General features: G+C 45.9%; 1 pseudogene; it reads right to left on the bottom strand.

Moving 5' to 3' along the window:
* Window positions 1–3,487: 3,487 nt before the first annotated feature.
* On the bottom strand, window positions 3,488–3,778 carry LOC138070750 (non-histone chromosomal protein HMG-14 pseudogene; annotated as a pseudogene).
* Window positions 3,779–7,447: the final 3,669 nt, after the last annotated feature.

Below are 7,447 nucleotides of genomic sequence, written 5' to 3' on the forward strand. Positions count from 1 at the left end.
TTATAGCAACTCTGGTTTGGGGAAATTTGAGTAAGTGTCAGAAAAGCTCTCACACTGTGCGAATTTAATTGGCAGTGCTATTTTTATTGTGAAACGTGTCCTTTAAGAAAGGGGGAGAGGGACCTCCCTGGTCATCCAGTGCCTAATAAGATTCCACCTTGGAACCCCTGGTTGGATAACTAAGATCCCACATGCTGTGGGGTGACTAACCCCACACACGGCAACTAGAGTGGCCGTGTGCCCCAACGAAAGACGGTGTGGTAAAGATCTTGTACGCTGAGACCTAAGACCCGATGCAACCAAGTTAATTAATTCATTGAGTAAAAAGAGGATGTGGGTTCGGTTCCTGGTCAAGGAACTAAGGTCCCATGTGCCCGGCAGTGGGAGAGGGGCAGAGAACTGAGAACACCACGTGCCTGCCCGGGGCCAGGCACTGGCCTCTCACAGCTGCATGGGGAAAGTCATATTGCCGATGGATGGGGCTGCAGAAGGTGTCCCTTGAGTCTTCAGGTGAGAGCCAAGTAGCAGTTGTGTGAGAAATCTACCTAAGGCTGAAGAAGGAAAAACCAGGAAGGAAAAGCTGCTATTACCATTCCCCACGGCCACAGAAGACAGCAGATTTTTGTCTTGTGCTCTTTGCTCTTCCAGTCCTTTCTCACAGTGCACAAAACCAGCCTGAATAACAGTTGTGCAGTGATTCTTGCTGCTTTCCTGCAGTTCCTACAGGGCCAGAAGTAGTTCCTGTATCCACTAGCCAGAGTGGAAAGTCTTCTTTGAAAACTGGCTGTGATGTTAAGATGCCAAAATAAACTCCCTGTGGGCAAAGGGCAGAGCTGGAAGGCATGGGTGTAGGGCAGCTAGGCCTCCACAAGGGGTAGAGAGGACTTGGGTTGGCAGGAGGGACAGTTAACTTGGGATCACTTCATAAGGGTCCTGAATGCCAAGAGGGTGAGTGAAGCTCGATGGGGGAATCATAGACATTTTTACCATTAGCAAAATCTCAGCCTCCCACAAGGTGATGGGTGGGTGCAGCCTCTCCTGCCTCTACCTACCTGCTCTCCCCAACCCCCGCGCCATCTTCAATCTGTAGCCATTCAGAACTATAAACCCCTGTTATTAGGGCAGAAAGAGCCCCGGAGGCTTTGTAATCCCACTACTCCACGTTAGACAGGAAATGTGGCCCACTCTGAGACCCCTCCTTTTTTCAGATTCAACTTATTGGCTTCTCTTGATCTCAGTGTTGGGTGCCCAAGGGCCTGGCCCTCTCTTCGCTTCAGTTTCCTGTCTTCTGAAGTCATCTTCATTTGTTCTGTGGCTTTAAAGATCCCAACATTCTGATGACCTGTCCATGCAGGACTCTAGTCCTGACCTCTTCTCGGAACTCACATGCATACATACATACGTCCCCGGCCGTCTGCTCACCATCCCCACCTGGATGGCTAACAGACATCTTGGATTAAACACCTTCCAAATACAACTCCTGCTCTTTTCCCCAAAACTTGTCCTCTCCAATCTTTGCACCTCACCATCCACTCAGAGGATCCTACGGAAACCTAGGTGTCACCCTCCATTCCTACCTTCTTTCACCCCCGTGTCCAGTTCAGTGGAAGGTCTTGCCTGTCCTCCTTGGAAAGCTTGGATATCCCATTTCTGCCACCATGATCGCACACACCAAGCCCTGCTATTTCTTTCCTAGATGAATGAGATTGTCTTCTCTCTCTTAGACTCCTTGCCCTCCTAATTTTCCAGAAAAGGAGAGAAATCTTTGAAAACATGACTCAGTCCATTGCCCTCCTGGCCCTAAGTCTTCCAATTGCAAGACCCTCATCATGGGCATTTAGGTGAGCAATAGCAATTTTATATTTGTGAATATAATTTGACTTTCCATAAATGAGACTTGATCAACACTTTCTGAAATTTTTTAACTAGAAAAATAGATTTACCATGAAACTTTCATCCTCTATTCACTTAATACTATGAGAAAAAAAAGAAATAGCTCCTCATTATTTACTTCTTATATGAAAAAGGTCTTTACTACTTTATCTCCATTGGGCACATAATTTTCTGCTATTTTGAGTAATTAATTTCTGTGGGTTTAAACAATTTTTTGGAGTATAATTGATTTACTGTATTGTATTAGTTTCTGTCTAGCAAAGTGAATCAGTCATACATGTATGTACATCCACTTTTTAAGATTCTTTTCCCATATAGGTCATTATGCCAAAGAACTGATGCTTTTGAACTGTGGTGTTGGGGAAGACTTGATAGTCCTTTGGACTGCAAGGAGATCCAACCACTCCATCCTAAAGGAAATCCGTCCTGAGTATTCACTGGAAGAACTCATGCTGAAGCTGAAACTCCAATACTTTGGCCACCTGATGCAAAGAACTTACTCATTTGAAAAGACCCTGATGCTGGGAAAGACTGAAGGTGGGAGAAGCGGGTGACAGAGGATGAGATGGTTGGATGGCATCACTGATTCAATGGACATAAGTTTGAGCAAACTCTGGGAGTTGATGATGGACAGGGAGGCCTGTCGTGCTGCAGTTGATGGGGTCGTAAAGAGTCGGACACGACTGAGTGACCGAACCGACTGATAGGTCTTTACAGAGTACTGAGAAGACGTCCCTGTGCTAAACAGTAGGCCTCATTAGTTACGTATTTTGCACATCGTGTGGGTTTTTTCCTTTTATAACTGAGATTTTATTGGTTGTTTGGAGGATCACTGCACAGACATTCCAATCTGTACACAATTCTTCACATACGTACCAGAAATCTGAAATGTCATGTAGCTGTGGTTCTTAACAGTTATTCCAGGGACTTTCCAGCTTAGAATTTGGAGCAAACTTTCCTTAACAGCATATCAAGTACCAGTATCTTCAAATGTTGATATGGTGTTACGTCATCAGTCCCACTGATTCACAATTCAGTATCGTATACACTACATACCCAAACTGTCAATCATTCACAGCACATTAACCAAGTTACTAGGAACTACAAGTTACAGGACTACCACGACCAAAGGTGTTACAGTATAGTGCACGAAATTCTGACCAGGAGAGCCACGATCAGAAAGTGGTTTGCTGTAGGAAATAATTCTCCCAAAGCAACATGGGAAGAGAAGTCATTTAAAGTGTTCAAGACATTAAACGCACAAGTGACTCCAAACTGCTATTCAGTATGCTTTTGTATCATAGGGTATAAAAGCTGCCCCCACCTATGGAGTGCTAAGCTGACACCCGAGACAATCAAAGCCTCCCGTACCCAGTACCCACTATGTTCTGGTTGCACCAAAAAATAAACAGCCAGCAAATGATTTCACCTCTTAAAGTATTTACACTTGAAAAATGGGGTGAGGCGGGATTCCCTCCTTTTAAAAGATGTTTCTAGAGCTACTAAAAAACTTGCATTTGCAAAATAGTTGATAAAAATATTCCTCTGGATTGCACAAGAAGGGAAACGGACCACCGACAGGACTCGTGTGTGGTTATTGATCAGACTTGGCTTCTCTCTCTTCTGCTTCATCAGAGGCTGGGCTCTCCCCGTTTTTGTCTCTCCATTTTCTGCAAGTAGGTCTTTAGTCTCCTGGCTGGCCGCTTCCGCCTGTTTCCCCTTTGCTCCTCTTTTCCCTTTGGTCTGAAGATTTATCCTTTCCCGCCGCCTTTTTTGGCTTCGTTTCCACTTTTGCAGGAGCCGGTTTAGCTGACAACCTCGCCGATCTCCTCTTGGGCTCCTCCCTCGCCGCCCCCTCGGCGGAGCTGACCTTCCTCTTGGGCATCCTGGCCACGGGGCGGGCGAGAGCCGGGTACGAGGGCCGCGGCGCGCCGAGAGCCTTCGCAAAGCTGAGTAGCCTGACCTCCTCCCGCCCGCCCGAGCTGCTGGGACCCGTGGTGGGGGTGGTGGGAGACCGTGTAGGTTTTTTTAAGGAGACTTTTTCCTGAAGTAAAACCATACTTCAAGTACACCAATCATATGTGTACAGCTTGCTGGATTTTCACAAAGTAAAGTGAAAGTGAAAGTCGCTCAGTCATGTCCGACTCTGCAACCCCATGGACTGTAGGCCGCCAGGCTCCTCTGTCCATGGAATTCTCCAGGTCAGAGCACTGGAGTGGGCAGTAGTTCCCTTCTCCAGGGCATCTTCCCAACCCAGGGATCAAACCCAGGTCTCCCACATTGCAGGCGGATTCTTTACCAGCTGAGCCACAAAATAAATACGCCCATTAACCCGGGCCCTGATCAAAAACCAGAACATTTCGTGTACTCCAGAGCCACTTCCAGTCACAGCCAAGATTCAGGCGGCACCACAGTTTTCTCTCACCTGGGTCTGGAGTTACATAAGCGGCATCACAGAGTCCACGCTCCTCCACCCCTGGCTTCTCAGGCTCAACGTTGGTTGATGAGATTCGCCTGCACTCTTACTAGTTGTAGCTCAGTCCTGCTCATCGCTGTACAGCACTGCTTTGTCTGGGTGTACCACCACTCACTGGCACGTCCTCACGCTGAGGAAGAGCTGGGCTCTAGCCAGTCTACGGCTGTCGCTGAGAGTGCTGCTTTGAACACTGCTCTTCACGTCTTTTGCTGCACATGGTACTTCTTTCCATCGCGATACCCACGGAGAGAGAGTTACTGGGTCACAGAGCATATTTGTGTTCATCTCTGTCGATAACTCTCTTCAGTCGATTTTGTCTGTCTTATCAAGGCTATGGTTTTCCCAGTGGTCACGTATGGATGTGAGAGTTGGACTATAAAGAAAGCTGAGCATCGAAGAGTTGATGCTTTTGCACTGTGGTGTTGGAGAAGATTGTTGAGAGTCCCTTGGACTGCAAGGAGATCCAACCAGTCCATCCTAAAGGAGATCAGTCCTGAGTGTTCATTGGAAGGACGGATGCTGAAGCGGAAGCTCCAGTACTTTGGCCACCTGATGTGAAGAGCTGACCCATTTGAAAAGACCCTGATGCTGGGAAAGATAGAGGGCAGGAGGAGAAGGGGACGACAGGGGATGAGATGGTTTGATGGCATCACCAACTCAATGGACATGAGTTTGGATAAACTCCAGAAGTTGGTGATGGACAGGGAGGCCTGGCGAGCTGTGGTCCATGGGGTCTCAAAGAGTCAGACAGAACTGAGCTACTGAACTGAACAGAACTGAACTGATACATAACAGAGCTTAAGGAGCTTCCCTTGTAGCTCAGTCAGTAAAGAATCTGCCTGTAATGCAGGAGAGCTGGGTTTGATCCCAGGGTCAGAAATATCCCCTGGAGAAGGAAATGGCAAATCACTTCAGTATTCTAACCTGGAGAATCCCATAGACAGAGGAGCCTGGTGGGCTACAGTCCATGGGATTGCAAGAGTTGGACATGACTGAGCAACTAAACCACCAACCACCACCATACATAATAGAAGATTTACCATTTCAGCCATTTCCTTCCTTTCTTTCTTTCTTGCCACATCATGTGGCATGTGGGATTGAACTCGGGTCCCCTACAGTGGGAGTGCAGAGTCCCAGCCACTGGCTGCCAGGAAAGTGATTTCAGCCATTTTTAAGTGTACAATTCAGTGGTGTTCAGCGCATTCACAATATTGTGCCACCATCATTATCTGTTTCCAGAACTTTCCACTATCCCAAACAGAAGCTCTGCACCCATTAAATGACATCTCCTTATCCCTCCCTTCCTCCCACCCCTGGTAACCCAATTCTACTCTGTTTCTGTGGATTTGCCTGCTTTAGGTACTCATATAAATGGAATCATAAATCATTAGTTCTTTTGTGTTTGGCTTATTTCACCTAGCAAAACGTTTCTAAGATTCATCCTTGTAGAATGTATTAGAACTTCATTACTTTTTTTTTTTTTGCTAAATAGTATCCTCTTGTATAAATATACATTTTGTTTAACATTCATCTATTGAGGCACATGAATTGTTTCTACCTTTTCTCTATTGTGTATTGTGTATTCCCAAAGAAAGGCAATGCCAAAGAATGTTCAGACTACTGCACAACTGCACTCATCTCACATGCTAGCAAAGTAATGCTCAAAATTCTCCAAGCCAGGCTTCAACAGTACATGAACCGAGAACTACCAGATGTTCAAACTGGATTTAGAAAAGGCAGAGGAACCAGAGATCAAATTGCCAACTTCTGTTGGATCATCAAAAGAGCAAGAGAGTTCCAGAAGACCATCTACTTCTGCTTTATTGACTATGCCAAAGCCCTTGACTGTCAGTTCAGTTCAGTTCATTCGCTCAGTCATGTCCGACTCTTTGCAACCCCATGAACCACAGCACGCCAAGCCCCCCTGTCCATCACTAATTCCCGGAGTTCACCTAAACCCATGTTCATCAAGTTGGTGATGCCATCCAACCATCTCATTCTCTGTTGTCCTCTTCTCCTCCTGTCCTCAATCTTTCCCAGCATCAGGGTCTTTTCAAATGAGTCAGCTCTTCGCATCAGGTGGCCAAAGTATTGGAGTTTCAGCTTCAACAACAGTCCCTCCAGTGAACACCCAGGACTGATCTCCTTTAGGATGGACTGGTTGGATCTCCTTGCAGTCTAAGGGACTCTCAAGAGTCTTCTCCAACACCACAGTTCAAAAGCATCAATTCTTTAGCACTCAGCTTTCTTTATAGTCCAACTCTCACATCCATAACGTGACCACTGGAAAAACCATAGCCTTGACTGTGTAGATCACAACAAACTGGAAAATTCTTAACGGGATGGGAATACCAGACCACCTGACCTGCCTCCTGAGAAATCTGTATACAGATCAAGAAGCAACAGTTAGAACTGGACATGGAACAACAGACTGGTTCCAAATCGGGAAAGAAGTACATCAGGGCTGTATATTGTCACCCTGCTTATTTAACTTATATGCAGAGTACATAATGTGAAATGCTGGGCTGGATGAAGCACAAGCTGGAATCAAGATTGCTGGGAAAAATATCAATAACCTCAGATATGCAGATGACACCACCTTTATGGCAGAAAGCAAAAAAGAACTAAAGAGCCTCTTGATGAAAGTGAAAGTGGAGTGAAGATGTTGGCTTAAAACAACATTCAGAAAACTAAGATCATGGCATCTGGTCCCATCCCTTTATGGCAAATAGACGGGGAAACAGTGAGAGACTATTTTTTGGGCTCCAAAATCACAGCAGATGGTGACTGCAGCCATGAAATAAAAAGACACTTGCTCCTTGGAAGAAAAGTTATGACCAACCTAGATAGCATATTAAAAAGCAGAGACATTACTTTGCCAACAAAGGTCCGTCTAGTCAAAGCTGTGGTTTTTTCCAGGGGTCATGTATGGATGTGAGAGTTGGACTGTGAAGAAAGCTGAGTGCCAAGAATTGGTGCTTTTGAACTGTAGTGTTGGAGAAGACTCTTGAGAGTCCCTTGGACTGCAAGAAGATCCAACCAGTCCATCCTAAAGGAGATCAGTTCTGAATATTCATT

The sequence above is a fragment of the Capricornis sumatraensis genome, chromosome 2 (genome assembly GCF_032405125.1).
Source record: "Capricornis sumatraensis isolate serow.1 chromosome 2, serow.2, whole genome shotgun sequence".
NCBI classification, from domain to species: domain Eukaryota; kingdom Metazoa; phylum Chordata; class Mammalia; order Artiodactyla; family Bovidae; genus Capricornis; species Capricornis sumatraensis.